This window comes from Bactrocera neohumeralis, chromosome 5, assembly GCF_024586455.1.
Source record: "Bactrocera neohumeralis isolate Rockhampton chromosome 5, APGP_CSIRO_Bneo_wtdbg2-racon-allhic-juicebox.fasta_v2, whole genome shotgun sequence".
Lineage (NCBI taxonomy): Eukaryota > Metazoa > Arthropoda > Insecta > Diptera > Tephritidae > Bactrocera > Bactrocera neohumeralis.
The window spans coordinates 41,469,991-41,478,579 of NC_065922.1; positions in this window are offsets into that span (position 1 = coordinate 41,469,991).

Genomic DNA, 8,589 nt, shown 5'->3' on the forward strand with positions numbered 1-8,589 from the left:
TATCGGACCACTATAACATATAGCTGCCATATAAACTGAACGATCGGAATCAAGTTCTTGTATGGAAAACTTTCACATTTGACAATGTATCTTCACCAAATTTGGTACAGATTATTTTCTAAGGCAACAATGTAATCTCCGAAGAAATTGGTCAGATCGGTTAACTATAGCATATAGCTACCATACAAACTGAACGATCGGAATCAAGTTCTTGTATGGAAAACTTTCACATTTGACAATGTATCTTCACCAAATTTGGTACAGATTATTTTCTAAGGCAACAATGTAATCTCCGAAGAAATTGGTCAGATAGCTTCCATACAAACTGAACACATAGTTACTAAAAGAAATGCACCTGTGAAGGGTATATTAGCTTCGGTGCAGCCGAAGTTAACGTATTTTCTTGTTTTTAAAAAGAGTTGTAAATTTCATGATATGCAGTGTTTTGCACGTAGATTATCCCGTAAACAAAATTTTGCACCAACCAACTTATCGCAGCATTAATGGAATGAAGGTTTCTTTCCTACTAGTCTGTAGTATCTACGCAAGGCCATAGTCAGACTAAGGGAATGATTCAGACAATTCGGATTGAGTAGTGATATAAGGCACATATGCATACACTGTTGACTCGAATCGGTGAGCACTCTACGGACAAAAGAATTGTACAATTCGATGGCGACACCGACGGACATAAACCTACAATACCACGGTAAAAGTTTCCAGTCAGCGAATGTCGAAGTCCAAATATTTAATATATACAATTCCTCTGTTCATGTGGCCTTTGTGGTGATCCTGGGGGATGCCGGGAAAGCCGTAGTCTGATAAATAACACAAATTGACGACCTAAGCTAACTCGCGCATCAGATGATCTGCCTATAATCATCACCATCCAGAAACCCTCAAACTGGATTTCTGTGGAAAACTGCAAGTATATCTTTGCTAACTTAAGCAAAGACCTAGTTGGCCGGTTTTATAAAAATCACAAAGGACAACTTCATTGCATTACCAATTTAGTTCTATTACCGCCTTCTTCGTTCCTGCTTAAAGAATTGAGGAAATCCGCTCAGTTTCCCACCCGAAGTTGTAATTTTGGCAAATGAGCGTGATGCCTTCTACTACGTCGACGACAACTTATCTAATCCTTACCTTCCTAACGGGGATTAGCGGATTCAGAATAAAAAAAACAAAAACAAAATGGAATTATCTGAACGAACGAACCATTTTTTTGGAATCAAATCTTACACCCTTAATAGTAATAAAATAAGTAATTTGATTCGAAAACCCAAATTTGATACTGTATGCACATAATGAAAGGACATTTTATTTTAAACTAAAGGCTATGAATATTAAAATTATTGGAAATTCATTAGGATAATGTTATTGGTGAATTGATTATATGGGTTTATTTTTTATATTAATGCGGTTTTTTTTCTTTTGCTGTCTTCTTTTTTTGCGTTGTTGTTTTTTCTTATTCTGACGTCTTTTCTTAGCAGCTTGTTGTTTTCTTCTACGCTTTGCTGCGCGTTTCGCCGCACGTTTCTTCTTGGCTGCAGCACTTTTGCTTCCAGAAGAGGCTGCGTTTGAAGACTCTGCCGCGGGTGTCGAGCTTGAAACAGAATCAGAATCAGCAGCTTCTGCATCTGTTGTGTCTTCAGCGGATTCTGCATCAGTTGAGTCTTCAGCGGCATCTGCATCAGTTGAGTCTTCAGCGGCCTCTGCTTTGGTAGTTACGTCTGCAACAGCTTGAGTTGTTTCCTCGGCATCAGTATCAGATGATTCTGTGACGTCAGCTGCTATTGTGAAGCCAGTTTGAGCCGAAAGAACTAAAAGCCCCAACAAAAGTAAATATAACGATTTCATATTTGAAATAACCGTTATGCAAGGGTGTACAAGTACGACTATACTTCGATATGCACCTTATAGATATTTATAGTAAAATGCTAACCTTGTTTTAAAAGCCATACATATTTGCACATCCCAGAAACACTTGTGTAGAATGTTAAATAAATAACTTTCCTAAATTGTTCAAATAATTGTATTTGTTTCGTGAAGTTCACTTAAAAGCATATCAGAGTTATTATTCGTTTTTATAAATACAAAAAAAATTGTATACTCTTGCAATCTGTTGCTACAGAGTTTTATTCACCTAACGGTTGTACTTAACGAAAAGTTGAAATCCGATTGATTGTCTGTCTGCCAGTTCATCCGACAGTGCAAACTGTAACATGAGTAAAAGGGGCATCTGTGGGCAAAAATTTTGAAAAAGTGGCGAGGTCCCGTCCTCTATTAAGTTTAATGTACAGGAGATATAAAAACCAAATTTACCCAGCTCAAATATTATAATAACTCTTACCGATGCTTAGCGATACGCTTAAAAACTAATATCTTCTTCTTCTTCTTAAGCGTCGAATACTTTCAGAGTGTTTTCGTCCATGACATGACCTAGCCAGCGTAGCCGCTGTCTTTTAATTCGCTGCACTATGTCAATGTCGTCATATATATATCTCATACAGCCGCAGAACTTTTCTCTCGAAAACTCGCAACGTCAACTCATCATTTGTTGTCATCGTCCAAGCTTCTGCACCATATAGCAGGACGGGAATTATGAGTGACTTATAGAGTTTGGTTTTTGTTCGTCGAGAAAAGACTTTACTTCTCAATTGCCTACTCAGTCCGAAGTAGCACCTGTTGGCAAGAGTTATCCTGCGTTGAATTTCCATGCTGACATTGTTGGTGGTGATAAATCAGTAACTAATATAACCGTGATAAATCAGTAACTGAATACGCTAGAGACGTAAAAATTTGTCTCCAAGATGGTATAAGAAGTTTTTATGGGAGCCAGGGTAAAAATTGGATGAGGGGCGTTGCACAGCCCTCATTTTCGTGAAATCAAATATCTCCGGACCCGGCCATCCGATTTGAACCAAATTTAGTACGTAACATTCGTCTCATGTTCCTATATCACAGTGCGAAAATGGGCGAAATTGGATCACAACCACGCCTACTTCCCATATATCGCAACTTTAAATTCGATTAGATTCTTACACTTTCCAGTACTCAAATAATAATAATTCCTTTAAAGTATGCCTCCTTATGACCAAATATTGCCCACATCCAGCCAAAACTACTCAAACCCCAAGGTATAGAATATTTGAACCACAGTATCGATAGTGACTTTTGACCGAAAATAACGGTCAATATACAATTGAAATTCAGAGAGAATCCTTTCCTGACAATAATATCTCTGTGTATCAAAAATGGGTTGAATCGTGTCAATACTCCCCTGAGCTCCCATATACCTAATATAAATATTTTTTAACTTCCGGATGACTTTATTCTGCATATATTGGCCAATATTTGAGTTATCTGAATAAAAATTACAAAGCGTGTTTTACTCATAACAGTGTATCTTTGTGCCTAAATTAAATGAAATTGTGTGAAAACTTGACCTAACCTCCATATAACTAAATATCAGGATTTTCGAACATCCGGCTGACCTTACTTCATCTGATTGGTGATCTCATATGAAGTACCTTAATGAAATCCAGGAACATTATTGAGTTTGTGACACGATAGTAGTGAATAGATAAAATCGGGTCGGTCATTGCACTACGATGAGGTTGACCTCTGCGATTATTCCTAATGTGAATAGCTCGTGCGTGTAATTTTTGATAAAATTATTTTTGTTTTTCTAACAAAGCTAATGCCGAATATGTCGGAATATAATAATATTTTATTTAAAAGTTTCGTAACCCTTCCGTAGAGTGAAATAATCAGATGAAATTTAAAATTGTTTTTTAGTAGTCATGGATTTTATAAATTGGTCGAGTAGTTATTGATGTATTTTCACCGTTTCGTATGAAGCTATTCTGTATTTTGACTGTAAAATTTAACGTGTTTATTTCAGGAGTAATTTTCAGCGTAACTGTTATAAGAGAGTCCTGGTCATTATCATCTCACCATCTCATGTCATCCATTTTCATAATATATGTTAGAAAGACTTGGCCTCAGCTAGTTTGTAGATGGTTCAGTACTGCATGGTAAGACTGTATTTAACCCCTTACTCCTTTTTGTATATACCCTAACGGTGCTTTTTTATATAAGTTATTTTTACTTGGCGAATTATTTTCATATTTCAAAGCAAACAATTGGCGAAATGTTTACTTGCAAATTTTCCTTGAACCGTAAAATTTGGCACACACCCAATAATAATATTTTGAAAACTTAATTTCTGTTTGATATTATTTATATAACTGTTTTCTAGTTATTATTCCGTTATATAAATTAATTGTTCATGTATTTGTATTTAAGTTTTGTGCCAAATTATTTGTGAAGACTAAATTGGTTATACAAAATGTACGTCATAATATGGGTATTTCCGGAATCGAGACCGGACAATCATATATCTTATAATGTACCGAAAAACAAGTAAAGAAAACTATATTCGGATGTAACCGGACATTTTATATAATACTATGGAAATTCGCAAAGATCAAAGACGGGGAAATTCCTTCAGTTGTTGCAAAAGTTTATATTGAACAATTACGGAAGAAAGAACGCGTTATGGATTTTCTTAAGATACGATATCTCAGTTCATGAACGGTTTGGCTCAAGGGCATAATATTATTAGGAAAAGATTATCTCTAAGCTTCAACTTCCGGTTGACTTTATACTTGTATTTATATGAAAATGAAGAAACATGTTTTACTGAAGACAGTGTTTCTATGTGAGAAAATTGGGCAAAACACATGACCTAGCCTCTATATAACAAATACATAAAATCCGGGCGACTTTACTCCATATGATTGGTAATGGGATCAAAGGTACCTTAATGAATCTCAGGGAACAGTTTCCGGGATTTTCCATTCAGGGATTCCGATCCTCTGGTTGACGTTTTACAACTTAAGGTATTTCCCTGGCTTTGAGTTTTGCAATTTCCAAAAGTAGAAAATATTCGGTTGCACTTAGACCTTTCTTACTTCTTGTTAACAATATTGTAATAGCTCTACTGTGGTACTTCGATGAGGGTCGCGTGTATAACTTTAAAAGGGGTTTGGAATACAATCACGATTATACCTTTGAATGATATCATGTCTCCCGCAAAGCTTATGTATCGCGAGAACAATACATATACATTAGCGCGACATAGATTTTAGGGTTTAAAACAGATACCTTTTTGACGTCAAATTGGCTGAACCTCTATATGCCGAATGCCGAATGGATTTCCCATAATAACTCAGATAATAATAGCATCTGTACAGGCAGAACTGAACACAGGCGGCTTGGGACCATTTACAGGTATCTGTGGCGAAAGGTGAATGGCAAACTTAGGATTCCGAAGAAGTGTCATTTGTAACAAAATTCATTGGGCAAAAACGTGCTCTGAAACGTTTCGTTCATACGTCTACCAAACCGATATGTTAGGTTATACGCAAAATTACATGGTTTAATAGAAATATTTAAGGATATGGTGAAAAGGATAACAATTAAATACTGAAAAATATTTTTGCGAACCGCTTACATGAATTTTTTATACCCTGAACAGGGTATATTAAGTTACACGAAGTTTGACCACGTCACTTTCTCTTCAAGAAGCTGCTCGTTTGTCGGAACGGCCGATATCGGACCACTATAACATATAGCTGTCATACAAACTGAACGTTACTAACAGAAATGCACCTGTGAAGGGTATTTAGCTTCGGTGCAACCGAAGTTAAGGTTTTTTCTTGTTTTTGCATAGTTACAGTCGTTTAGAAGTCGTGCAGTTGAGTACACGGTATCTTGGGCTAAAGTTTAATTTATATACCGTATATATCGGTTATATGCAAACAAACGGTATTCTTTTATATGCAAACTCCTAGCATATATGCAATCATTTTGATGTAAACAAAAAATTGCATAAATGTAATAGCAAGTAAGGAAGGGCTAAGTTCGGGTGCAACCGAACATTTTATACTCTTTTGACTTGTAGGAATCAAAGAAAGGGCAATACCTTAAGGTATAGAATGTCAACCTGAGGAACGGAATATAAGCATATATATATATATATATATATATGTATGTATATACTATATACAACTCATCCATTGACCGACATATTCGGCATAAGATTTGTTAGAAAAACAAAAATCATTATACATATGTACATATGTTATGCCGACCCGTTTTATCTATTCACTGTTATCATGTCACGTGACTAAATAATGTTTCCTGTGTTTCATTAAGGTGCCTTACATACAATCAGTATTCACATGGAGTAAAGTCAGCCGGATGTTCGAAAGTCCTAATATTAGTTATTTTCAATTCGATTCACAGAGATATTATTGTCAGGAACGAATTCTCTCTAAATTTAAATTGTATATTCGATATTTTCGGCCAAAAGTCACTTTAGATATAGGGTCCAAATATTCGGTGCCTAGGGGTTTGAACAGTTCTGGCTGGATTTTGGCAATTTTTGATCATTTTTGCTCTTTGATATAGGAATATGAGACGAATGTTTCTACTAAATTTGGTTCATATCAGGTAGCCTGATCACGAGATATGAAATTTCCCCAAAAAGCGGGCGGTGTTGCGCCCATCGTTAAATTTTTACCCTGGCTCCTATAAAGACTTATTATACAACTTTTTCAAAACTGTTGCCCACAGGTGCCGCTTGCTACTAAAATCCCGTTCACAAAACCACAGAATCAGTATATTTACAGTATATATTTAATGATTAGTTACGACACTCTATAGGTTTTTGGTTAATGGCGTTTTGTGGGGATGACAGTGGTCCGATTACGCCCATCTCCGAATTCATAATTTTTTTGTACTAAGGAACCCGCATACCCAGTTTCATCAACATAGTGTTACTCACGTTACAGCTTGCACTGTCGGCCGGACTGACAGATAGACAATCAATCGGATTTCAACTTTTCGTTAAGTACAACCGTTAGGTGAACAAAACTCTGTAGCAACAGATTGCAAGAGTATAAAAAATTTTTGTATTTATAAAGATAAATAATAACTTGATATGCTTTTAAGTAAACTTCACGAAAAAAATACTATTATTTAAACAATTTCGGAAAGTTGTTTATTTAACATTCTACGCAAGTGTTTCTGGGATGGGCAAATATGTATGGCTTTTAAAACAAGGTTAGCATTTTACTATAAATATCTATAAGGTGCATATCGAAGTATAGTCGTACTTGTACACCCTTGCATAACGGTTATTTCAAATATGAAATCGTTATATTTACTTTTGTTGGGGCTTTTAGTTCTTTCGGCTCAAACTGGCTTCACAATAGCAGCTGACGTCACAGAATCATCTGATACTGATGCCGACGAAACAACTCAAGCTGTTGCAGACGCAACTGCCAAAGCAGAGGCCGCTGAAGACTCAACTGCTGCAGAAACTGCTGAAGAGACAACAGCTACAAAATCTGCTGAATCTTCAACCACGACACGCGCGGCAGAGTCAACAACACTAACTACTGATTCAGAATCTTCAAGTACAGAATCTTCAAGCTCAGCCTCTTCTGGAAGCAACAGTGCTGCAGCCAAAAAAAGACGTGCCGCAAAACGTGCAGCAAAGCGTAGAAGAAAACAACAAGCTGCTAAAAAAAGACGTCAAAATAAGAAAAAGCAACAACGCAAAAAAAGAAGGCAGCAAAAGAGAAAAAGCCGCATTAATAAAAATTAAATCCTCATAACCAATTCACCAATAATATTACCCTAATGAATTTCCAATAATTTTAGTATTCATAGCCTTTAAATTAAAATAAAATGTCCTTTCATTATGTGCATACAGTATCAAATTTGAACTTTCGAGTCTAATTATTTTATTTTTATTAAGGATATAAGAACAAGGGGGCTCAGGGAAGTATTGAGCCGATTCAAACCATTTTTGGATACACAAATATATGTCAAGTATTATCAGGAAAGGATTTTCTCTGAATTTCAATTATACATATATCCTATACATTGACCGATGTTTTCGGTTAAAAGTCATTTTAAATACTGGGGTAAAAATATTCGTTACTAAGGGGTTTGAAAACTTTTGGTGGGATTTAAACAATTTTTAATCATAAGATGACATACACTAAAGGCATTGTTCGCGCAAAGTTTTATCCCGTTATATTAATTACTTCTTGATTTGTGTACTGGAAAGTGAGAAAATTAAAAGGAATTTAAAGCTATGTTACTCGTATATGCGAAGTAGGAGTGGTTGTAGTCGGATTTCGCTCAGTCGGTCACGAGAAATGTGATTTCACCAAAAAGTGTGCGGTGCTACGTGCCTCGTTCAACTTTTACCCCGTCTCCGATAAAACCTTCTTATACCATCTTAGAGGTAAATGTTAACGTCTTTATCGTATTTAGTTTTTGATTTATAGGGCTATCTTCCGATTTCATCCACACCAATGGTAAGAGATCTTATAATATTTGAACTGGGTAAATTTGGTTGTGGTAGCTTTAGGGGTATGGAGATATGTATGTATACTCGTATTAAACTTTTTAGAGGGCGGGGCGGGTCAGTTCATTTCATTGGAAAATAACTTGCACACATTCAAAGCTACTTAAAAATATATGTTTTTTTCTTTTGGTACTTCT